Genomic DNA, 24,957 nt, shown 5'->3' with positions numbered 1-24,957 from the left:
CGAAAAAAATAGGAAACATTTCTATTTTGGTAATATGACCCAGAGCCCCATTTCATCAAAATTTAATAGTTGAATCCTCACTTCTTCCTCATGCCCAGACATCAATAATGCACGTCTCTGGGTGAAGATGAACCTCTCTAAGCACATTCAATATTTCACAAGCCAGGACACCGAATAAAAGTTGCACACTTTACCACTAAATGCTTCAAATCAGTGTAGGTGCAGAGGCAACGAGTGGAGCTGAGAACAGACTAGACATCTTGTGAAAACAGTTGGGATAACTTGCTTTGTATGTCCAACGAATTATTTGTCACATTCAACATTTTCTCACACCTCAATTTGATATATTCGGATGGTTCTGATCGAAGGGCCAGTTCCTAATTTTGCTGTTTCTCCTTCGATTGTCCCTCGGGAATTGTGTGGTGGTACGACTTGGACTGTTTTACTGTTTTGCAAGGAAACTCAAACTAGTGAGCTGCATATGTTGTTGACCGATTATATTTATCGTCATTTTCCATTGTATACCTTTCTGTTATCTCCATTTCCATTATGGCTCCACATTACCCTTTAACTTTATACCACACTTGTTATCTTTTAGCATACTGTAAAGCGAACCGAATTACCGCGTTCTGTGAGAGTGTGTGCAACTTTTAGTTTAGATGAGGACTTTTGAAAACCAAATAAGCAGTAAGGTGAAATTGTACCCAGCCTCCTCATCCCCCTTCTGGACCAGGGATGAAAGAAAGCACAGTCCTGGAGAGGAGTGTGGACAGTAACTATCTGTTCTTTAGCATGAAAGCAAAAAATGCACAAATCTCTTTAGTGACTACAGAGTTCACAAGCACACACAATAATAAAACAGCGTGCTTGTACTTAGTGCCACCACCACGAACTCTGCTCATCGGGGATTGAAGGCGATTTACAGGAAATCTTAAAATACCTGAGCAGGTATGAATACCATGGCCATTATATGTCCCAGAGCTGAGCAACAGAGATCTGTAACACCTACATCAGGCCACCCATGTGGCCAGGCAACAGCAGCATTTCATGTATCTGCTGGATAATAAGAAACCAGGCCCAACATCAATATTTGAAGGTAGAGGAAATTACCACCGCTTGATATCTACTGAAATGCAACCCTCTGTGAACGATCAATTTAGGATTTCCTCTTCCTTCAAAGGCTAACCATCTCCCAGATGGAATGTCTAAATGTAACAATTACATCACACACAGCAACGGGAAAATTCCTGCCAAACTAGTCAACTACCACTGAGTGTGATGCTTGCTGCTGTGACACAACTCTCAAAGAGACACACAACCATTTCAAAGGTAATAATCCACATTGGGTATTACACACCTCACAGACACATTCAGCTTCCATCTGAGAGGCCCACCAGTGCACCCATAGGGTGCAGACAACTACAGAGGCAAGCAAGAGCAATTCAAATGAAGGGAGAGGCGCATGAATGTGAAACAGCAAAGTGAAGCTCAAGTAAGGGGAGGGTAGAAAACTGCGTGGATGAGAGAGAAATCTGGGTGCGGAGACAAGCCCACAGGTGAGACAGCAACGTACAGTACTGGGGTGCACAGAAGCACTTGGTGTGAGAGAGACACAGATCGCGGGAGGAGGAGGAGAGAAGCATACAAGGGAGACAACTAAAAAACATGCATTCTTGGAGTGTTTAAAAAAAAATGTTTTAAAATAGTTTTTAGAAAGTGAGCATTTTTGGAAGAACAGAATGAGCCAGTGGAGAAACAGTAAAGAGGCAGTGCTCCATGGGAGAGACAAAGACATTGCAGACGGATTAAAACAATTGCAGCCAGCAAACAGAAAGCAAACAAATGTGAGTGACAAAATGCAAATCCAATGGTAAACAATGGGTGGAATTCATTACTATGTAAGCTTTCAGCATACCCCAACTGTGTCTTTGCAATAAGATAGACACCCTGTCTGATCAGCTGCAACCTAAAAATTTAACTTTTATCAGAACTAAACACTAAGCTTTACACTGGCACCTCCACTGATCACTGAGTCTCGTAAAAAGAATAGCATTAATTGAAACAACACAACAAAGGAACTCTGTCCTGGCTAAGGAAAAAAACAACCTCTTGGAGAACTTGGAATTCAGAAAAGCTGTAAAGCCCTAGTTCTTCCTAACGAGAGGACAAATAATCTGTTCAAACCAGCAGATACAATAGTCCACCATAATAAGGAAAACATAGATATCACAGAAATGAGAATCATGCCGCCATGGAACTGGAATCAAATCTTCCTCAAAGAAAGATGGCAGAAGTACATGCACAACTATCGCTCTCCTTTTTTCCACTACACATCTAAATGCAGCTACATGGTTGCAGCAAACCAATTAACATGTATCTGTCATTCACATGCACCATCCAAACACTACCATATATTGCATCACTTCCAACAAAACACAATAAGCTTAAAAGTCCCTCCCATCAGTCATTTTTCACTACATGGTGAGAAACAACAGCATGTAATATAAGCACATCTTTGGTTGTGATGTGCAACATCAACAACACCTTTGAAACAGGCCATTCTCTAAACCAAAACTCTTCCACCCAAGCTGATGCAACAGCCTAGAAGGCCACACTTCTTCAAAATGTTTTAGTGCCTCAACAGGGATGCAAAATGCTTCCTAAATACAAATACAAAACAATGGGGGTCATTCTGAAACTGGCGGTAATTACCGCCATGGCGGAGGTCGGCGGTAGCACCGCCAACAGGCTGGCGGTGCTCCGCCGGGCATTCTGACCGCGGCGGTACAGCCGCGGCCAGAAGCGGAAAGCCGGCGGTGTACCGCCGACTTTCCGCTGCCATGGGAATCCGCCATGGCGGGGCAGCTTGCTGCGCCGCCATGGGGATTCTGACAGCCCATACCGCCATCCTGTTCCTGGCGGTTCACCCGCCAGGAACAGGATGGCGGAATGGGGTGTCGTGGGGTCCCTGGGGGCCCCTGCAGTGCCCATGCCAATGGCATGGGCACTGCAGGGGCCCCCGTAAGAGGGCCCCACAAAGAATTTCAGTGTCTGCTTTGCAGACACTGAAATTCGCGACGGGTGCAACTGCACCCGTCGCACCTTCCCACTCCGCCGGCTCCATTCTGAGCCGGCTTCCTCGTGGGAAGGGTGTTTCCCGCTGGGCTGGCGGGCGGACTTTCGGCGGTCGCCCGCCAGCCCAGTGGGAAAGCCAGAATGACCGCCGCGGTCTTTTGACCGCAGAGCGGTCTTTCGGCGGGAACCGCTTGGCGGGCGGCGACCGCCGTCCGCCGCAGTCAGAATGACCCCCAATATGTTTATCTTCATTGACATTCACTTTGTGTGAATTTCACTCTCCCATGAACCCACCACCTGCAGCCCTCTCTATGCTCTTGTCATTGTCTTCTATGGGATGCCCTACTTCTGCAGTATGACAAAATATGGAATCCTTCATTAAACATAGCTTGTCTTGTATTTATTAGGTTTTTTAAATTAATTGTATCCTTATCATTTGATCTTAAGCAGGTCTGTACTAGCCATATATTCCACCAGGCATTTCCTCGATGGACTGGAGATTTTGGAGGCCGGTTTAGGAAGTCCCAGACCCCTCATGGTGCCTTAGTCACTCTATTTGAACAGGCACTGTAGAGGGCATAAGCAACAAGAGAGATAGAGGAGGGAAAGAGAGACAAAATAAAGAAATTAAAGAAAGAGAGCAGGAGGAGAGACTGTGGAGAGAGCATGGAGGGAGAAGAGAGAAAGAAAGAGATAGAAATAGATGGATGGAAGGAGAAGAAGGGAGCAGGCTGGTTTGAAGAATTTTGCTAGGGCCGCTTTTGTTTACCAGTGTAGCCCTGATTTTATTATTAGGTAAACCTGGTCAGTGCACTGCTCTGCCTCCCGGGTCTCCACCCTGCGAGTAGAGCCCTTTCCCTGGCTCCTCTGAACTCCTGACCCCTGTCAGGAGTTTGAGGCCCTCCTCCACCCTAAGGTTTCTGCCTGCGCCTCATACCTGGTGTCTAGTGGGAGAGCTCTGCTTTCCTACTAGGCTACCTTCTGCCTCTCTCCTCCTTTTCTCCTCATTTCTCTGCTTTGCTCTCTGTTCTGCTTCACTTGTGTCCCTTTGTGCTCTTTTGCCTCGCGCTACTCTCTTCCTCGTTTTTCTCTCACTCCACTCTCTCTCTCTCATTTTCGCTCGCCCCCTCTCTCTCTCTCCCGCCACTGCTGCCCCCGCAGCCCGCCCCCTTTTTGCGGCCCACCCCATTTTTCACGCCGTTTTTTTACCCCGCTCCCATCTCCCAGCTGTCCTCTCCTCCCCTCCACCTCCCTTCTTAATGGTGGCCTCTGCGCGGCCGTGCCTCTGACGTGCCAAAGGCACACCAAAGGCAAGCCCGTCTGCGCTTGTCCATGCCTGGACCTCGCCCAGAACCTCTGGTACCTGTCACCCCCCACCCCTGCCACACATATCTTCACTATGACGCCGCCACCCTCTGCACCTTTAACATCGGCTGCTCTCCTGCCTGACTTCAAGCCTCCACGCAGACCACCTGCGGACCCTTCTCCTGCTGGAACTGCACCTTCACCAGCCTCCACGCCAACGACCCACCCACCAAGGCAGGACGCAACCATCTCAGATGTATCCTCCTCAACACCCGCTCCGTCCACAAGCACGCAGTAGAGCTATGGAATCTACTTGACTCAGCCTCCCCAGACATTGCCTTCCTGACTGAGACCTGGATGAACCCCTCCTCAGCACCAACATCTCCATAGCCCTCCTGGAGGGCTACATGATCACACGCAGGGACCGCTCCAACAAACCAGGAGGAGGCCTCCCTTAGGATCACGACCAGCACCAAAGACACCCTCAGCACCGCTGAACACCTGCACTTCCAGATCCACACTGACCCAAACACCACCCTCTGAGGGACCCTCATCTACAGGCCCCCCGGTCCGACAGCAGTTCAGCGACTCCATCACTGACATCATCAGCACACACGATCTTGCATCCACTGACTACATACTCCATGGGGACTTAAACTTCCACCTCGAGAACACCAACGACAACAACACCGCCACCCTGCTCGACACCCTCTCCAACCTCGGCCTAAAACAGCTCGTCACGACACCGACCCACTCCGCAGGACACACACTCAACCCTATTTTCTACGCCAGTAATCACATCTCCTTCAGCCACACCACTGAACTCCACTGGACAGATCACCGCTACATCCACTTCTCCTTCAAAAAACACACAACACACCACCACCCACAACGGATCCCCCAACACAGTTGGAACAAGGTCACCGAAGACCAACCTATTGCGAACCCGTCGACATCACTGACACTGATGCAGCTGTCCACAACTTCAGGCAATGGGTTGACACCTGTGCCAATACTCTCGCTCCAATCAAGAATCCCTCCCACAAACGCACTGACAAAAAGGTCTTCTGGTTTACCGCCGACATCCACAAATCGAAGCAAACCTGTTGAAGACTCGAAAGAAAGTGGGCCAAGATCAGACTCTGTACAACCACACAGCCTTCAAAAACGACATCCACAGACACCACCAACTCATCCGAGCCGCCAAGAGAACCGCCTTCAAAGACCGAATCAACAACAATGCACACACCCACAAGGAGCTCTTCAACGTTGTGAAGGAACTCTCCAACGCCAGCTCCAACGCCAAAGACATCCTGCCATCCCAAGACCTCTGCGACTCCCTAGCCTACTACTTCCACTGCAAGATTGCAGACATCCACGACAGCTTCAGCACCCAGACCCCCCCCCCCCGGCAACCACCAACACCATAGATTCACCTCCGACCAACCTCCTGCTATCCTGGACTCCTGTCAACGACACCATCAAAATCATGAACACCATCCACTCCGGCTCTCCATCTGACCCCTGCCCTCACCACATCCTCAGCAAAGCAAGCTCCATCATCGCATCCCAACTACAGAAGGTCATCAACAGCTCCTTTGAGTCCGCCACCTTCCTGGAGAGCTGGAAACACCCCAATATCAATGCTCTCCTCAAAAAACCCAAAGCGGACCCAAAGGACCTCAAGAACTTCCAGGCTATCTCCCTTCTCCCCTTCCTGGCAAAAGTCATTGAGAAAGCTGTCAACAGACAACCAACCGGCTTCCTCGAGGAGAATTGCACCCTGGACCCTTCCCAATCCAGATTCCGCAGCAACCACAGTACTAAAACCGCCCTCATCGCCGCCACCAACAACATCAGAAACATACTGGACAATGGCAAAACCACGGCCCTCATCCTCCTGGACCTCTCGGCTGCATTCAACACCGTCTGCCATCACACCATACGCTCACGCCTCAGCAGTGCAGGAATCCGCGACAGAGCCCTGGACTGGGTCACCTCCTATGTCACTGGCAGAACCCAGAGAGTCCGCCCCCCAGCATTCCGCTCGGAGGCCACCAAAATCATCTGCAGCGTACCCCTGGGTTCATCCCTCAGCCCGACCTTCTTCAACATCTACATGGCCTCGCTTGCTAACATCGCCCGATCCTACAACCTCAACATCATCTCATACGCTGACGACACCCAGCTGATCCTATCCCTCACCAAGGACTCCGACAAGCCCAACCTCCACGAAGGAATGACGGCCATTGCCAAAAGGATGAAGAGCAGCTGCCTCAAACTCAATTCCGACAAGACGAAAGTCCTCATCTTCGGCTCCACCCTGTCCACATGGGATGACTTCTGGACACCTGCCAGTCTCGGAGCTGCTCCGACTCCCACCGACCACAAACGCAACCTAGGATTCATCTTGGACTCCTCATTATCCATCACCCAGCAATTCAACACCATCTCCTCCTCCTGCTTCAACACCCTCTGCATGCTCTGAAAGATCTATAAATGGATACCCACCGAAACCAGAAGAACAGTCACCCAACCCCTCATAAGCAGCAAACTCGACTACAGCAGTGTCCTCTACGCAGGAACCATGGCCAAACACCAGAAGAGGCTGCAACGCATCCAGAACGCCTCTGCACGCCTCATCCTGGGCATCCCCCGCCACTGCCACATCATACACCACTTGAGAAACCTGCACTGGCTCCCAGTCAACAAGAGAATCACCTTCAAACTCCTCACCCACGCTTACAAAGCACTGCACAACACTGGACCAGAATACCTTATCAGACGGCTCTCCTTCTACACCCCGACCCGGTATCTCCGCTCTGCCTACTTCGCCCTCTCAACGTCCCACATGTCCGCAGAAGTACAACCAGCGGTAGATCATTCTTGCACCTCACCTCCAAAATGTGGAACACTCTTCCCACCCAACTGCGCCAGACCAAAGACCTCCTTACCTTCAGGAAACTTCTCAAGACCTGGCTGTTCAAGCAGAAGCAGCATCTCCCCCCTTTCTCCCACCCTCAGTGCCTTGGGACCCTCACAGGTGAGTAGTGTGCTTTACAAATTCCTGATTGATTGATTGAAAAATGTCTGCATTCATTCATTTCATGATGTAGGAACTGCAGTGTCTACACTTTTGCAAATAAATGAATGTCACAGCTTTATTGCATCAGTGTAAGACATTTCAAATCATAGATACACAACATAAATAAAAAAACATCGCAGAATAGCATAAGCCTTTTAATTCGGCATTTCCTTGTGTTACATAGCTAACGGCAAATTATATAGGAACATTTCTCAGTTATCTGGAATACTGTGACAGAGACTGCACCTGCTCTATGGCCCTGGACGGGAAGAGCAGAAGCCACAGTATTGCGTATCTCCATTTATTGTCTTGCACTCATACCACTGGCCAAGAACGTTAACTTTTTTGGTGCATTGTGACGCACAGCGCACATTCTTATAGCTGACTCCATTGGAGGGGGAGCAGTAGTCAGATGCCCCCCCGGTGATCATACATTGGTATGATCCATCGCCATCCACGTGACATGCTGTAATACACTGCACGCCCTTGTAGGTGTACTGAGTGCACTGGCCATAGACAGCAGCAACACAGAGAGCCAGGAGGGAGGCGACAAGTGCCAACTTCATGTTTCCAGCTGTTATCTTCAGCTTCTCACGGATGATGACGCAGTGTTTTCCTATATAAAACACACAGAAAGATAAGCAAAACTTGATTTGATTTCTTGAAAACATTTGCATTGGTTAGGCTTTAAAATTATAACACATACTGTATGGCCCACGCTTTTAGCACGCAACAACGATGAGAGCATGGTCTTAACCAGAGATATTAGAGGTGTAATTCAAGTATTTTATTATAGTTTTTGCGGATGTAATATCTCTTAAATGTAAACTGCAGCCAAAGGATCTGGAGACAATATAATTTATTAGAATAAACATCAACAAAAAACCCTGACAGTGTACCTCCCAAAACTACGCAAATTAAATTTCAGAAGTTGGCACAAACCATGAACTGAGCAAACTAACCAGGTACTGTACTAATTTAAAAATAATCATCATTGTGAATATTGATGGTGGAAACATTGTCTAGGAAAAAAATGTTTGTGATGGCATGTGTGCACCACCAAGACTCTGATCTCTGGCAGTTACCAAATTCTTTGTGGTGAATATGGGAAATAAAACCTTCATAAAATCCTTCCCATCGAGTGATTATGTTTTCATTCCGAGCTGTGGCAGCCTCAGGACTTACATGCGGTTGAGAAAGGTTTTATAAGAGTTAGAACATCTTTGTTGTGCAGGATTGTTCTCACTGAACTGTGGAAATCTCCTGTGCCATTCATAACCCATGGAATCACTGCTACGGCCATCTTGAACCCACAAAATGTAAAATAACACATAATTTGAAGACCAAACTTTTCACTGATCCTTCAATCCCTCGTAAATAGGGCAGCTCCAATGTTAGCCTATGAAGAGAGCAGGCCTCCCAGCAGTGTAAAAACGAATTTAGGAATTTTACACTACCAGGACATGTAAACTACACAGGTACACGTCCTGCCTTTTGCCTACACAGCACCCTTCCCTATGGATTACATAGGGCATACCTTAGGGGTGACTTATATGTAGAAAAAGGGGAGTTTTAGGCTTGGCAGGTACTTTTGACTGCCAAGTCGAATTGGCAGTGAAACTGCACACACATGCTTGATTTGTAAAAGAATAAGTGCAGTGACCCAATGTGTTACTCGGAAGCCTGCTGACGGCTCTTCCTGACGTCGAGGTTGACCACAACCAAGACAGCCTGTGTGCAGACAGCACCTTCCAATGCTAAGGCTCCTATGCACAGAAACCAGGGAGTAGGTTGTCTGTGCTATTGATAAATACCTCCTTTGGAGCTGGTATATCAGAGTAAAAGCACTGGCATAGCTCCCAGTGGTGCCTGGTAATGTCTGGGCCATCTTATTAAGCTATATTTTCCCCATCTCTGCTGTACGCTCAATGCCTTTCTAGGAAATTATGGGCATGTGTTTGTTACCACTTTCATACTGTATGTGCTCTTTGACATTATTGTGGCACTCACTTTTTTACCATAACATTTTATGTAATATATGTAATTTATTAATTGTCATTTTTTATACAAGTGTTTTAAATATTGCCTCTTGATTTGACTTTTATACATGACTGACAGTTACGTCTATCTGCGCGGTACTGTCTTATTGTATGTGTTTTTATGGTTGCTGAAACCAAATAAATGATCCTGAGATACAGACACCGAGTGGCTATGCTACTGGTTAGCACCTCCTATGAGTGCATTTAGTAAACTGGAAGAATACAATGTCCATCCATCACAGATAGTGCTGCCAGGGGTGCCAAACTGGTAGAACACCCACCCACTTTCAGTGTACTTCTGTCGGTTGAAAGAATCAACCAACAACTTTGAATCCAAAATTTATACCAAGGCACACCACAACAGTTCTTATAGTCCATTCCTTGATGTACTGAGTCAATCAAAGTTCAACGTAAACTTCTGTAGGTGATGGAAATTTTATTCATCACATGCAAAAAAAAAGTCCAATGGAATAACAGCCAATCCAATGAAACAGACAGCCGACACGTGTTTCGTTAACATGAATTTCTCAAGATGTAGATATGAGCATAATCAAATGTTCCAGGAATGCTGCAAAATTTCCAACATCCAGACACCACTTCAGGAAGTAAGATTGCAGTTGTCAAAGCATGAGATATATTGCAATTAAGTTGATGAATGTGACCGTGATAAGTCGTATTCGTACGATTGTGCCCCCCGTACTGAAAGCAGGAACGAAACATGTGTCGGATGTCTGTTTCATTGGATTGGCTGTTATTCCATTGGACTCTTTTTGCATGTGATGAATACGTTGAACTTTGATTGAGTCAGTACACCAGATAAAGTATCCGATGGATGGAGACAGCCTAGTTTTTATTGCACCTCATGCACTTTTCATCCACATCCTACACTCCGTCCGCTTTTATCTCATTCTTGCAGATTATATTTCATCCCTGCTGTATCGGGTTTTCACTGTTTTTCCACCTTTCTCTTCCTCTTTGATTTCCACTTTCTATCTTTCTTTCTCTTTTTCTGGGTGTAATCATAGTATTAAAAAATGAGTGGTGGTGGCCCCACCTGCTACCACCAGCTGAAATTATACCCTGGGCTCTCACTGTAAGTGGGCAGTAATTGCCAATTTGGTCAGTTATGTTATGTTGTTCTGTTATGTAGAATTGTAGAGCGCATTATCACCCATGAGGGTATCTTGGCACTGAGTAGGAGTGAGTCTAGTCAGTAAGTCCCACTACCAGTAAAAACAGGAATTTAATGTAGAGTGGTAAAACAACATTTACAATTTTAACCTCCTTTGACCTTCAGCAGAAAAAGTCAACCACAATATAAGAAAAGTGGCAAAAATTAGAAATTACCATGAGACTTGAGTGTGGTAATTGCTTGTTTCATTGGCAATACATACAGTAAAGTTCAGAATACCACATTATTCCTGTGCCTTGGTATTATTGATACATACAATATGAATAATTTTTAGTGCAAGTATATCAATATGATATTCTCAGTATAACTGCAATGACAGTCTTACAATATGATCTCACTTGAGCATGTACTTTTACACTTTGTCACCTTATGTGGAATGTGCATGGCACTTTCCAATCAAGTAGCTTTGTGCAATTTTAAGATGGTTGTAAGAAACTGGGTTAATGGATGAGGGGGTGAGGTCCTTCTCAAGCAGCAAAAACAATTCTTCTCAGCGTGAAGTCACAAGCAAACCCTAAATTAACTTGTGCTCAACCCTTGGGTGGCTTGGCACAGGGCATTCAGGCTTAACTCAGAGGCAATGTGGTAAGTATTTGTGCAACACTGCAAACAGCAACACAGTGAAATTCCATCACAAAGGGAATCCCACGCTTGTTTAGCAAAATATAGTATTTTGTAATAGATAAAAGAATACCACAACATCAAAGATCCAATTAGTAGACCTGAAGATAATCAATTTTAAAGACGTTTAGTAAAATTATCAACACAATGCATAAAGCACCAACTGTGGATATCTGGTAGTGCCGGACCAGGACCAAGTCACAAGTTCAGGCTGACGGCGATGGAGCGCTGGCCGTCAATAGACCACAGTTAGGCCCACTGAACAGAATACCTTAAATCAGGTTTTCTGAATGGTGCAAGAATCCACAACAAAGATGTGTTGAGCCGCTGAAGTGATGCTTTGGTTTCGAGATGCGTCAAGGCTGCAGTGCGATGTCCTGTGTTGTTATTGAGGATCCTGTCATCCAGGGTTTGCGATGCAAAGTCCAGAGTTGAGGATGTGCAGTGCAGTCGGGCGATGAGTTGGTTCCAAGGAGCTGAGAGTCTGCGATGTAGAATCTGGCGTCATTGTGGAGGCTGCCATCGTTGAAGAATGAAAGGGCCTGTGCCGAGGATGCATCGAGCAGCCTCGGTTCTGATGCTGCGATGGACTGAGATGCGATGCAGGTCTTTGCGACAGTCCTGAACCACACAGTAACAGTGATGCATTGGTTCTGCTCGGGGTTGAACCTCACAGCAGAGGAGCTGCATCATTTCCACTGGATCCACTGAGACTTGTAGAGCACTAGGTCCACTTCCAAGCATCCAGGACTGTGATGGCACAACTTGGCAGGGAAAACTCACAGATGGCAGAATCCAGATGCAGGGTCAATGTGGTTGGAGCCTTTTGTCCCTGAGGCTCAAGTCAGGAGGCGAGGTCAACCAACTAGCCATTGGAGTTACTCTGGGGTTCTGGGTTCCAGAGATGCAGGTCCAGTCCTTCTCACCCAGTCAAAAGGGCAGCAGGCAGCAGGTCAGCACTGCAAGGCAGTGGTACAGTATAATGGTAGTCCTTCGGAAGCACAGTAGTCCTTCTTCCTAGCAGAGTACCCGTAGGTCTAGAAGTGTACTGAAAAGTTAGTGTCTAAGGTCCAGTATTTATACCAAGTGGTGCCTTTGGAGAGGAGGAAAGGCTTCTAGAGGTTTATCTTTGAAGTCCCCAGGCATCCTGCCTTCTCTGCCCTATATTCAGAATAATTACATGCGGTATGCAGCCCTTTGTGTGGAAGAAAGGACACAGCCTATTCAAGTCTTAGTACGGCTGGGTCCAGCTTCACCCTCCCATCCTGCCAATGATGGCCCACCCCGGCACACCTACGCTCTCTATTGTGTGTGACTGTCTAGAAGGAATACGCAAAGGCCAACTTTCAGCTACACCCAGTCATGTGACCAGAGGCATTCTACAGGCCCTAAGTGGCTAAGGCAGGAAAATGCCTACCTTCTAAAAGTATAATTTACAAAATTGAAATTTCTAAATTCGACTTCACCATATATTAGGATTATTCATTACAATTCAAAAGACACAAAACATGTACTGGTTACTTGTTCTCTTTTGCAAATTATAGCGTATTATTGAATATAATAGCATAACTTCAATGTTATCCTATGGCAGCAGTGAAATACAAATGTAAGAGCTTTTCACTACCAGGCCATGAAAAACTTGAAATTACATATCCAACTTTTTAAGTACACAGATCCCTGCCCTCTGGGCTGTCCAGGGCCTACCATAGGGGTGGCATGTATTAAAAAGGAACGTTTGGTCCTGTTCGAAATGGCAGATAAGTTATGTGCACACAGGCTTTAATGACAGGCCTGAAACATGCTTGAAGGAATACTTAAGTAGGTGACACAATAAGTGTTGCAGGCCCACTTGTAGCGGTTAATTTTCGGGCCCTGGGTACATGCAGTACCACTTTACTAGGGACTTATAACTAAATTAAATATGCCAATTAGGGATAAGCCAATGTTTTAAAGAGTGAGTACATGCATGTTAACACTGGTTAGCAGTGAAAAAGTGTGCAGTCCTAAGGCTAGCAAAAACGAGATTAGCAAAAAAGCAGAGAAGGAAGGCAATTTTTTTTTTTCGGAAGTTCACCCTAGGGCTGACATGTCTAGCAGTGGCTTTTTGGCTTTGTGTTACAATATTAAGGTTCAAACAGATCCGAATGGGAGAAAAGTTTCAGGAAAGAGGGTTAAAAAAGTAGCTTTATCTAATTATAATTCTATCAGGATTTGTGCTCTCACTAAGGAAAAATGGCTGTAAGAAGTTACACCAAACTTGGACTGGTACTAGGGCCCAGATTTGTTACAATGATTTTGTGTTGGGTTGTGTCACATTTGCGGTGAAGCCCTATGCAAAATATTTTCTGCATTTGAGAGACCATGCACAGCCACTTTTCATGGCTTGTAATGCACAGCAGCTCAAAGCGAGCCTGGTGTTACTTTACCTCAGGTAGACAATACATGTGTGGAGGATGCTCTTTCCCATGCATCCACCCATGTTTCTTGATGTGAAGTCAGAGTTACAAAGACTCGTAAACCTGGATTTGCATCAAAATGGTGCGCCTACCTGACAAAGGAGTACGGAGGAGAAATATCTTTATTTCACCTCATTACTTCCTCTTTCCATGTGTGCAGAGAAAGAGGAATACACCTCTAAGGATTATTGTTGTGCAGAAAGTTGCCCCTTCCCCCACAAAAACAATCCTGGAAGTAACACAGGCTCCCTTGCACTATGCTGCAAGAGTGCCTGCTTTGCGCTAGAAATCACACAGTGCACCAGCATGAGAAGAGAACAGAAATGTTCCATATTTAAATATGAAGCCTTTCGTCTCTCTTCCTTTCACACAACACTGCTCAGCAATTTCCCATGGTAGGCAACATTGCATAAAAAATAGTAAATGTGACCCCTTGACATTAAACAGGCTAGTGTAATTTTTTTGGTTTGGTGTGCATGCATTCAGTAGTATTGGAAATACATACATTTGGGTTTGGAGAGCTTCGATGGGGCGGAGCAAGATGTGTTTGTCCATTTCCTGTTATACACACAAGGGGCATATTTACACCCGACTAAGCAAAACGTTTTTTGATGTTCCATCAGCGCAGAGTGCAGACCCATATCTATGATTGCCAAGCAAAGCCACTTTGTGTGGCTTTTCATGGCCTTATGCAAATGGAGTAAGGCAAGGCAGTGCAAGTCGCTGTGTTGCCTTACCCTGCATCGGGAGGCTTCCATGACCATTGCTGTAGGTTTTCCCACACAACACCCATGTCTTATGACACATTCCCAGGTTTACATAGCCTTCTAAACCTGGGAATGTGTCAAAACCCTACATCTCCCCAGGGGTGGTGTAATGAGGAGAAATATCTTAATTTCTCCTCATTTTTTCCTCCTTCTATGCGTGCTGAATTTTGCTAAGAAAGAGGAAAACGCCTCCATGGATTGTTTTTGTGCAGGAAGGTGTCCCTTCCTGCACAAAACAATCCTGCGTGCAATGCAGGGACCTTTGCACCATGGTGCAAGGGTGCAGCATTGGTGCTAGGCGGCCAAATGGGCACCAGTGCAGGCGGCGAAGGCAGAAACGCACAGTATATCCTAAATAGGGTGCATTTTTGCCAGTTCCCTGTGATGCAGGGCAGCACAGCAAGGGCACTTGCTGCACTGCCCTGTGCCAAAATTCTTGTAAATATTCCCCTCAGTGATTTCTGCCCTTTCTCTGTGCCACTATTCTTGTAAATATACCCCACAGTTTTTCACCAGTGCACAGTAAACATAAAATTACTGATCTATTACCTATTTTTGATATCTACTTCTATGCTATTTTAGATTTGGCAGACTGAACTTCCACAAATACACATTGTTCAAAATATCTTTTAACACATATCATGATGTATACATTTATTTTGTGACAATGTTGTCATGCTGAATACGACTGCGTCCTATGTATGCATGTATTTGAGATTCAAAGGCACGCAGGACCAGGGTTGACCAGTGCATTCTTGTTTTATTACACATAGTGCCAACAAGTCCTAGAAGTTATGTTATGTGCCTTTTTGCTTTCAGGAATAAAAGGTACACCAGAATTGTACAACGGATCCAACAGATTTCAACCCATTTGCGGAAACAAAGGGGAGCTCACTTGACCGATGTGTACAGGGTAGCACTTGTCATGGTTAAATCAAACTTGAGTAGTAAATCTTCCCAATAACAACATTCCTTTATCACACAATAATCTAACCCATAGACTGTACAACACATTAGGAGCTAAATATGCATTTGGCGAATGTTATGCCGCTATTGTATTTCTATACCACGCAGGAGTAGCCCGAAAAATAAAGCATACCCACTTTGAACCAAATACCAAATGGCAGTGGCAGGCACAAGGAAGCTCACTGGTCATTCACGGCATTGCTGCAGCCTCCTCAAGAGAATTAGAACATTTTCTTCTTTTCCTCTGTCCCATTTCAGTCTGTTTTCTCTTTCTTTCTTTCTTCCTTCCCTCCCTTCTTTCTTTCTTTCTTTCTTTCCTTCTTTCTTTCTCTTGTTTGGTATTTGTCATTTTTGGTCTTTTTTTCCCTCCCTAATGTCCATTCTTATCCAGCCTTTCATCAATCAGTCCATGAATCCCTCCATCAATCCACTCAGCACCCCTTCCTCCTTTCTTTTTGTCTATTTCATCCATCTATTCTTTTCTCTATCCAAGCATGCATCCGTCTGTCCTTCCTTTCATTTCTTTGTTCCTTTCTCTATCAATTCATCCATCTAACCGTTTTTAAGTAAATCTATCCATCTTTCTTTGTATCTATTCATCTATCCATCTTTCTCTCCATACATTAATCCATCACTTTTAGACCTGGCTTCTTTTGGTGTGTTTCCCCTTGTCATTTTGCCTTCTGAACTCTTGTTTTTCTGATATGCTGGACTCTGTTTTTGCTGGTTTATGGTCTCTGCTCACTTTACCACTGTTGATCAGTGCTAAAGTTCAAGTGCTCCTTGTGCAAATTATATTGGGGATTTGCTTATCCATGATTGGCATATTGTATTTACTAGTAAGTCCCTAGTAAAGTGCACTAGAGATGTCCGGGCCTATCAATCAAATGCTACTAGTGGGCCTGCAGCACTGATTGTGCCACCTACATGAGTAGCCCTGTAAACGTGTCTCAGACCTGCCACCGCAGTGTCTGTGTGTGCAGTCTTGCACTTCCAATTTGACCAGGCAAGGGTACCTACTTGCCAGGCCCAAACATATCCTTTTTCTATATGTAGGTCACCCCTAAGGTAGACCATAGGTTTCCCCATGGACAGGGTGCAGTGTATTTAAATGGTAGGACATGTACTGGTGTGTTTTACATGTGCTGATAATGAAATACTGCCAAATGTGGGTGTCACTATTGCAAGGCCTATCTCTCCCATAGGTTAACATGGGGATTGCATTTAAATTCCTCTTGATTGTAATTTCTCATTGGGAGCAGATAGAGATCTGGAGTTTGAGGCCTCTTAACTCACAATTTAAAAATGCATCTTTTGGTAGAGTTGATTTTTAGACTGGCTGTTTGAAAATGCCACTTTTAGAAAGTGGGCATTTTCTTGCTTAAACATTCTGTGCCTCTGCCTGCCTGTGGAATCCACGCCTGGATCAGACTGACAGTTGGGCTGTTTGTGAATTCCCTCTAGACAGTAACACAAAGGAAGCTGAGGTTTGTCCTGCATATCCTGATGAGTCTCCTGGACTAGAGTGCCAACTAGAGAATCAATTTCTAACAATCGCCGTGTCTAATCATCTCACTCATCTGTCCTACCAGCCATCTATTCTTCCATCAGTCCATCCTTCCTTCTCTCAGCCCTCACCCTCTTTCTTCATCCACTATTGTTTCATTTGTTTTCCAACCCAACATCTTCATCATTCTATGATCTTCTTTACAATGGTATTTATGAGCTTCTGCTTGGAAATTAGAAGTCTTCATTCAAAGTCAAAGGAGCAATAACTAAATGTTGAATGTTGTATGTTTAACAGACCTGCTGGTTGCAACCCCTGCTCAAGCAGCTAAAGTTGGGGGTTTGTGGTGCCCCATCTCAACTAGACAGAGGCATTGAAAATCAGATAGGTTGAGTTTAAGTATCGCTCATTTGGGACTGCTGGACAGCGATGTGCAGCAACCTCTTTGCATTGTGCTTTTTATCAATCCAAAAGATGAGAGGCAGTAATTGCCTCTTGGGGTTTATGAACTATGCTCTCTACAACTCATGCATTAAGTCCATATTTTCCAGGTTTGTGTATGTGGTATAGACAATCTATTTTTTGGAAAAACAAATGCCCATCATGATACAGCCTGTAATCAAAAAGCCTACTGTGGGTGCAAACTCCTTTTTGTCTCCAAAGCAAGATTACAACTTTGACATATATTGTGCTGACTCTTACGCTTGTGTTCTCTATTGTGGCAATGAAAACGTACCAAAACATTGCACAAAATGTTGTTTTAACCACCCTGTAATTGTCAGAGTACTAGGACTAGCAGACACGCCACTGAGGGGCAGACCCTATAATGTGTAGCTGGATAGCAAAATTGTGTGATTGACAAATAACGAACACACCACAGTGTTCAAGAAAGGTAAGGAATTATGATGATTAACTGTGGTGGTGGAGGGACATTGAAAATGGTGATTGGATTGAATGTCTTTGGAATTACACATTTTGAAGTGTGATTGGTGAGTAGTAAGAAGATTAGGCGTAGTCAGTGCGTTAACTTTAAATGGGCCAGTACTGTCTGGTACTGAGTACCGGCACTTTTTTATTTTGAGAGGGAGAGTACCGGCACAGCTCAAGAAACCTGTAATACTTTTAATTGGAGAGTACCGTCACTTCTCGGAAACAAGCAGGTACTCTGGCACAGAGTACCTGCACTTTAATTTTTGCATTTCAAGCACTGGGCGTAGTGAGAGAGAGACAGAAAGAGAGAGAGCGAAGTGGTTAAATACCAAGTGATCAAGAATTTTTGAGAAGGGGTATTATGGACAGGGTGACTGTTTTTTTTTTCTATGTTGTAAGATTACATGGCCAATATCTTGCTAAGAAACAAGTGCAGCAAAATTCAAAGTGAAATTTAAAATCTCGTTGGATGTTCACATGTTGAGCACACGGTTGTTTAAAATATCAAACACATCATTAAAGTACTAATCATGGAATGTATAAATTTGCACTTAAATGACAGGCCAACGCAAGTTGAAAAGCAAAGAATTAGTACTGAATCAACTCGTGCACAGTGGTCTGGCCAATATTAGGATTGTTAGGACCTGATTTAAGTTGTCTTAATATATACAAAGCATTAAAACTCTGTCAAAATGTAACTTACTTTTAAGGAGGCTGATGATGTCCGAAGATCTTCTTAAACTGGTCACTTGTAAAACGTATTCATGAAAAAATAACAAAGAAAATGTTTTTCAATTAATGAAATTTACATTTAAGCAAATTGGCTACTGAATCAAACAGGCGTAGAACAAAGTTATTTTCACACTATGTCAGCGCTAGTCTCGTTTACATCAGATTCATGTGTTTGTTCTCTCCGGTTTATCACAAGAGCAGTTGTATACCATATAACAGCAGACATGAGCCATACTGAGACTGCTGGCATCCTCCTCCTCCAGTAGGTTCCCAAAGACACAACAGAGCTGGGTCCTTGTCTCACTTTTAAACTTTCAGCATCCTAGAAGTTGTAACTGAGATGCAAAGGGTCAGCCATTGTGTGCTTGTATGCTGTTCATGATCCATTAGATGAGAAGCGGCAAGGACAGTGAAGGGGTACCAAACACCAAGCTAGGGGTAGCAGCTACCACCTAATCAATGTTTAGTGCCCATGTTTATTTTTATATGATATTCAATTGCTAATATTTACATTTTACAGTGTGCTAAAGCGTATGATTATTTTATGATTCATTGTAATTTGCATATTATATAGACCGTTTGATGTTCCTAAACGTAATTTATTTTCAGCGACTTTTGATCGCTTGCAACTATTCTGGGTCTTTTGGGGAGTAAGGTGTTGACCTTGGTGCTTATTACCTCAAAATCTGCATGTCACAGCCCATACCACGCTCTATTTCCCCTTCAAACTCCAGCAGATTTGACTTGATGAAATTTAATGAAGAGTGCAGATTTTGATCACACCTGGGAATACCCGGGTAACAGTTTGCCAATTGCCACTCTGTTTTGTTACCAGCACATGGACTAAACCCCCCCGACAAAGAGAGAACCAGGAATGCTCTGCGAAAGTGGTATAGAATAGTAATGTCTTGAGAGAATGCAACCACATCAATCAGTTTACTTATTAAACACATGTTCTATAGTAAAATGTAATGTTAATGTCCAGAAGGTGTTTAGACAGAGCAGCAACGGACACCAGGGGCTACCGGGGGAGTCTGACATCTGCTGACGGACACGCAGACAGGGGTGCTGACTTGGAGGGCTGCTAATCGCCATCTGGGTGAGAGGGAGAGCCTGTCCATGCCGACCCCACTCCGAACCAGTGACCACTTGAGGGAAGTGCCTTTGTGATCATACCCATCACAGTGGAGCACACGGCCTCAATTCGAATTGTGTTTTTTTTCTGTGAACTGTTCGTGTGTAATCGTCTGGAATATAGAATTTTAAAACCCTGCATTTTGTGAGGTAGAGCTGCTGATAAAACATCCGAGTACGTTTCTCTCTTATTGGCAGTCTGCATCATGTTGTGCAGATACACATTCAAACCAACGAAACCATCATGCAGTTAATCACTTTTAAATATTCACGTTTAAAAAGGAAAGAAGAGCACTGAACTTAAACTAACTATTTTATGAGTACATGTTGCTCCTTGAACAACCATTAAACGGCCTGCAGAAAAAACGAGAGCAAAACGCAAAGGTTTTCAGAAATGGTACTTACCTTCTGGGAGGTTCGAGTAATCTCTGAGAATTTTCCAAACAAGAAGCACTTTATAAAGATTTTTTCTTCCAATGACAACAAAGAAACTTTTCAGGTAAACTGAAGATACCTCTTAAGGGCATTCAGTATGTCCGCCAGTGCAAATAGCAAATACAACAGTAGAAAGGGTTCAATCTACAGCCTAATCTAAACATCCTCGTGCACAGTCGGTTCATATCGATTTTCTTTACAATTCACAATGAGAAACTGCTTAAAATGTTTAACTCGGACGAATATTGGAAAAGGAAAGTGCTTACTGACAATAAGAATGAGGGTGTGAATTCTTGTAATGAACCGTGCTTTCCTTTAATCAAAGTGTAAACATGACCTCCTTAGCAAATTGTGAAGGACTGACTCATTTACTCATGCTGCTTGAGATGTGGTGCAGAGTAATAGTAGCTTTTCCACGTCAAAGTGAAGGTCAGTCTAAGTATGAGGGTGTACACAGGATGGTCAAGGTAGTGGTTGAACAATGTCAGAAGCCAGATTAAAACGTTTTTCCATCAATTAGTTCAGTCATTTTCTATAGAACTTTATCTCTTTCATGTCTTGGTCTGAGCTGGTGGCAGGGGCCTTTCCATGAGCATTTGTGCCATTGGAAAGATAGTTGTAGATGTGACCTGAGTGCAGAAATACTTCGTTTGAAAAAAGAAATGCTCACAAACATTAATAAAAAGGCACCATTTATTCATACTCTAAGAGTATTAGACCTTTACAGTGAAGAAACGCAAGAGACCACTACAACGCATTCACAATACCTCATTTGCCACTTGATAACGCGTCCCAATCTAGATCATTTATTCACATTGGTTGATTCGCCATCAGCCAGGAAACTCAGCAAAGTTCAGCAAGACGAGCAATAAGGACACTTCCCTCATAAGGAGGAGAAGTATAGAACTGGCTAAGCAAAGTAGGGTGAGGATGATTCGAAGAATCAAACAGCAAAGTCTTTAGGCAGAGTGACAGAGTGTCGAGGTAACGTCAAGAATGGCTTCTCGTGTCTCATAATAGTGCCTGATTTCTCCTTGTGACACACAGATATATCAAAGCTTGTTGTACAGTCCCCTAATTTCCAATTGGGCAAGTTTTGGTGCACCACTATCTCCATCCAATGGTTGACTTGTCACCTCATTAAGATTGTCACCCCATAACAGTTTTCACGTAGTTTATTGGTTCCAGTGATTGACGTCTCCATCGGGTAGAATGTCAGGTAAAAACTTTTAGTCTCTCAGGCTCAGTCAGTAGTTTGATTGTCTAAACCAGTTTAGGCGACCTTGCACCTGTTGCATGTTTACACTGTTGCATTCAACAAGAATGTCTCCTTGGGCAAGTCGAGTGTCATGAGAACGGATTTACTACGGTTACACACATCTTCTAACTCCTGGAAAAGTACGAGTACATGTCCTTCAGCAAGTCCGCACAATGCAAGTTAGAAAAACGCATTCAATATGAAACCGGGCAGCTAGGCCCGACTCATGCTAACTAAGGCCTAGTGACTAATTAGCAAAACCTTAACATATAACCCTTAATACTAATACAAAATCATAAATTAGTACATTAATATTTAATTATTAGTCAGTTTCATTAATCATCATATACATTGGTGGCCACTCCCCATGGGCACATTTCAAGTGCACCTTTAGTAAAACACATTAATACATTTTCTATGCAGCATCATTACGCATTAATTTGCAAACATTTCATGTTAGTTTTGATTATAAAAACTTCACTCCAACACACTTCAAAAAGGTAAGTTACAATGAGGTACGTTACCACACATTATATTTTCAATGCATTTTAGGGTGTAAGGGTAGGTGGATGGGTGTCTGTGTTGAGTAGGGAAAGGGAGCGGTAAGTCAAGGTTTGGTATATTAAGAATTTTTAGGGTTTAGGAGTGGGTTTAGTAGTGGGTAGTTTATAGGGGTAGCAAGGGGCTTGTAGGGTTTTATGGAAGCATGGATTTTAGGGTTAGTAAGGGCTTTTAGGATTAAGGGGTGGGTGAGGTTTAGAGTACTAAGGAGCTATTAGGTTTCAAAGATGGATAGTGTACAGTATTAGTAGTGCTTTCAGACGTGGATAGTGTCTATGGGTAGGAAAGTGTTTTTATGTTTCAGAGATGGGTAGTCTGTAGGGGTAGTAAGGGCTTTCTAAGGTTCAGGGATGGGTAGAGACTAGAAGTAGCATTGTGAGTTAGGGCCACGGATAAGTATTTTTAAGGGGTAGAAGGATTTTTTAGAGTTCAGGGAGGGGTAGTCCTGAGGCGTAGTAAGGTTTTTTGGTTCAGGGGTGGGTAGCGCTTAGGGTTTTTAAGGAGGTTTTAGGTCTCAGGAATGGGTAATGTATATTGGTAGAAAGGTTTTTTTAGGTTTCAGGAGTAGGTAGTGAGCATGGGTAGTAAGGTGTTTTTAGACATGGTTAGGGTAAAGTGGGTTTTTATTGTTCAATAATCAGTAAATTAGGGGGGAGAAAGGGGGATAAGAGTTCAGCAATGGGTAGAGGTAGGGAGTTTATAAGGTTTCTGAGAAGGTAATGTTAAGGGATAGCAAGAGGTTTAAAGGGTTTAGTAATGGGTAGTGTTTAGAGGGAGGTCATATGTGATAAGTATAGTCATTGTTTGGTATGCTTTGGAAGTGTAGTGATGTAGTGAAATATGTTATTGCTTGGTTATGCCTGGGGTCTATAGGACTATACTGGAAGTGATGGCTTTCCTGCAAAGGAGCAAGGACAGAGTACAACCTGAGAGCTCAAAGAAGTAAATCGCTCTTCACAACTGTTTACACAAGCTTTGCAATTAAAATGCACATGGTATTCGTCACTTGATTGAGGAGCATGAAGGCTGGGCTACATAAACTGAACAGATGGCAGCAATTGGCACTGAGTGTGATATTTTGTTTCAGTTGTTTCTGCAGGAGTCAGTGCTGTTTTTGGGGTAGCATCAATCAGTATTTCGTCTACGATAGCTGTATTAGACTTTTATGAAATACGTTTATCTTTAGCAGGTCCCGCTGGGGTATTCTGGATTTTTGTCCTAATGGTTTCATATTTTACAAATACCAGGTTGCTTTCATGATTAAAGCCAATTGTTCCAGGTAAAGTGTACACGCTAGACATTATTTTCTTATTGAATTTTCCAGTGAAACATCATGTTTCCTCACCACACTGAACACACAGCGGACTCGAATGGTGAAATGTTCTCACTGTGTACTACTTCCATCCATGTTTGATTCAGCGGAAATTATTGGGTCTTCGCTACAGACAGCTCTAGCTAAGTGTTAGTAAAGTCTTTAAAATATATACATATATATATGTATATATATACATACACTGAGTGATGGGTCAGCCTCTTGCTCGTGACTGGATGTCTTTCTTGTCTTTCTAATTTCTCTGCTTATTTGATAGATTTAATCACTTTTTTGCCTTGCCTCTTGGCAACTTCATTTTTACTGTGTTCTGAATTAATGACTTATGTCTTACCACTGCTTGCATTCAGGGAACTATCTTGTAGGCCTCACCATCAGACAGCTTGGCTGTCTCTTGGACAGACATATTGTTTTCATCACAAATGGAGAGGCCTCTGGTTCATTCCTGTATGTTTTTATTGTCTAATTCACTTCACCTTCAGGAAAGTTAGTAGTTGTCTCCTAAGATATGGCTACACCATCTTGAATGTTTCGCTCCGACTGAGCCACCTACAAAAGGTGGCCATCCCACAGGTGGAGTTTTTGTCCTAATTCACAAATCCTTAGCTGCAAGTGAGGTTGTTCTGGCAAGTGGTCTGGGTGCTTATATATTATAGTTAATAATTTAGCATCCACTCTTAACCACAATTCAAGGGGCTGGTTGCTGAATATAATAGGCACAAACATGTTAACCCAAAACAACCAAGAAAAAAACTGCTTTAACTGAAGTGGCGAATACTGTAAGGTCTTTAAGAGAATCATACTTGGAGGCCATGTGGCTGTTGGCTGGCGATTTTAATATGTTCCTTCTAAATACAGTCCTGTAAATGATTTGGGTCCAAGAGGACGATATTATCTGGTCAATTCTTGAGACTAATCCCAGCCTAATGAAAAAGGATGCTGCCGGTAAGAGGTTTGCCACACTGTTTAACGAGCTTGGTATGAGGGTGCTGAACAGCAGAAGTATTCAGAATATCTCTCCTATCTGCACCTTCTGGTCGCAAAGGTGTTCATCTCTAATAGATTGTATTTGGTTGTCAGTCTAGCATTTTAACCAAGTGAGTGATTTTGAGGTTGTTGGACTTTTGCTTATGCAGGGTCATCCCGAATCTTTTTGCCTCCTGCCTCCTATTTCTTTCTGATCTGTCGCTGTTGGCTTTTGAACTCTGAGCACTTTCCCACTGCTAACCAGTGCTAAAGTGCATATGCTCTCCGTGTAAATTGTATGTAATTGGTTTATCCATGATTAGCCTATGTGATTTACTAGTAAGTCCCTAGTAAGGTGCACTAGAGGTGCCAGGGCCTGTAAATCAAATGCTACTAGTGGGCCTGCAGCACTGGTTGTGCCACCCACATAAGTAGCTCTGTAATCATGTCTCAGACCTGCCACTGCAGTGTCTGTGTGTGTATTTTTACACTGTAAATTCGACTTGGCAAGTGTACCCAGTTGCCAGGCCTAAACCTTCCCTTTTCTTACATGTAATGCACCCCTAAGGTAGGCCCTAGGTAGCCCCAAGGGCAGGGT

The sequence above is a fragment of the Pleurodeles waltl genome, chromosome 9 (genome assembly GCF_031143425.1).
Source record: "Pleurodeles waltl isolate 20211129_DDA chromosome 9, aPleWal1.hap1.20221129, whole genome shotgun sequence".
Lineage (NCBI taxonomy): Eukaryota > Metazoa > Chordata > Amphibia > Caudata > Salamandridae > Pleurodeles > Pleurodeles waltl.
The sequence above is the reverse complement of the archived record's forward strand: the minus strand, read 5'-3'. Positions refer to the sequence as shown.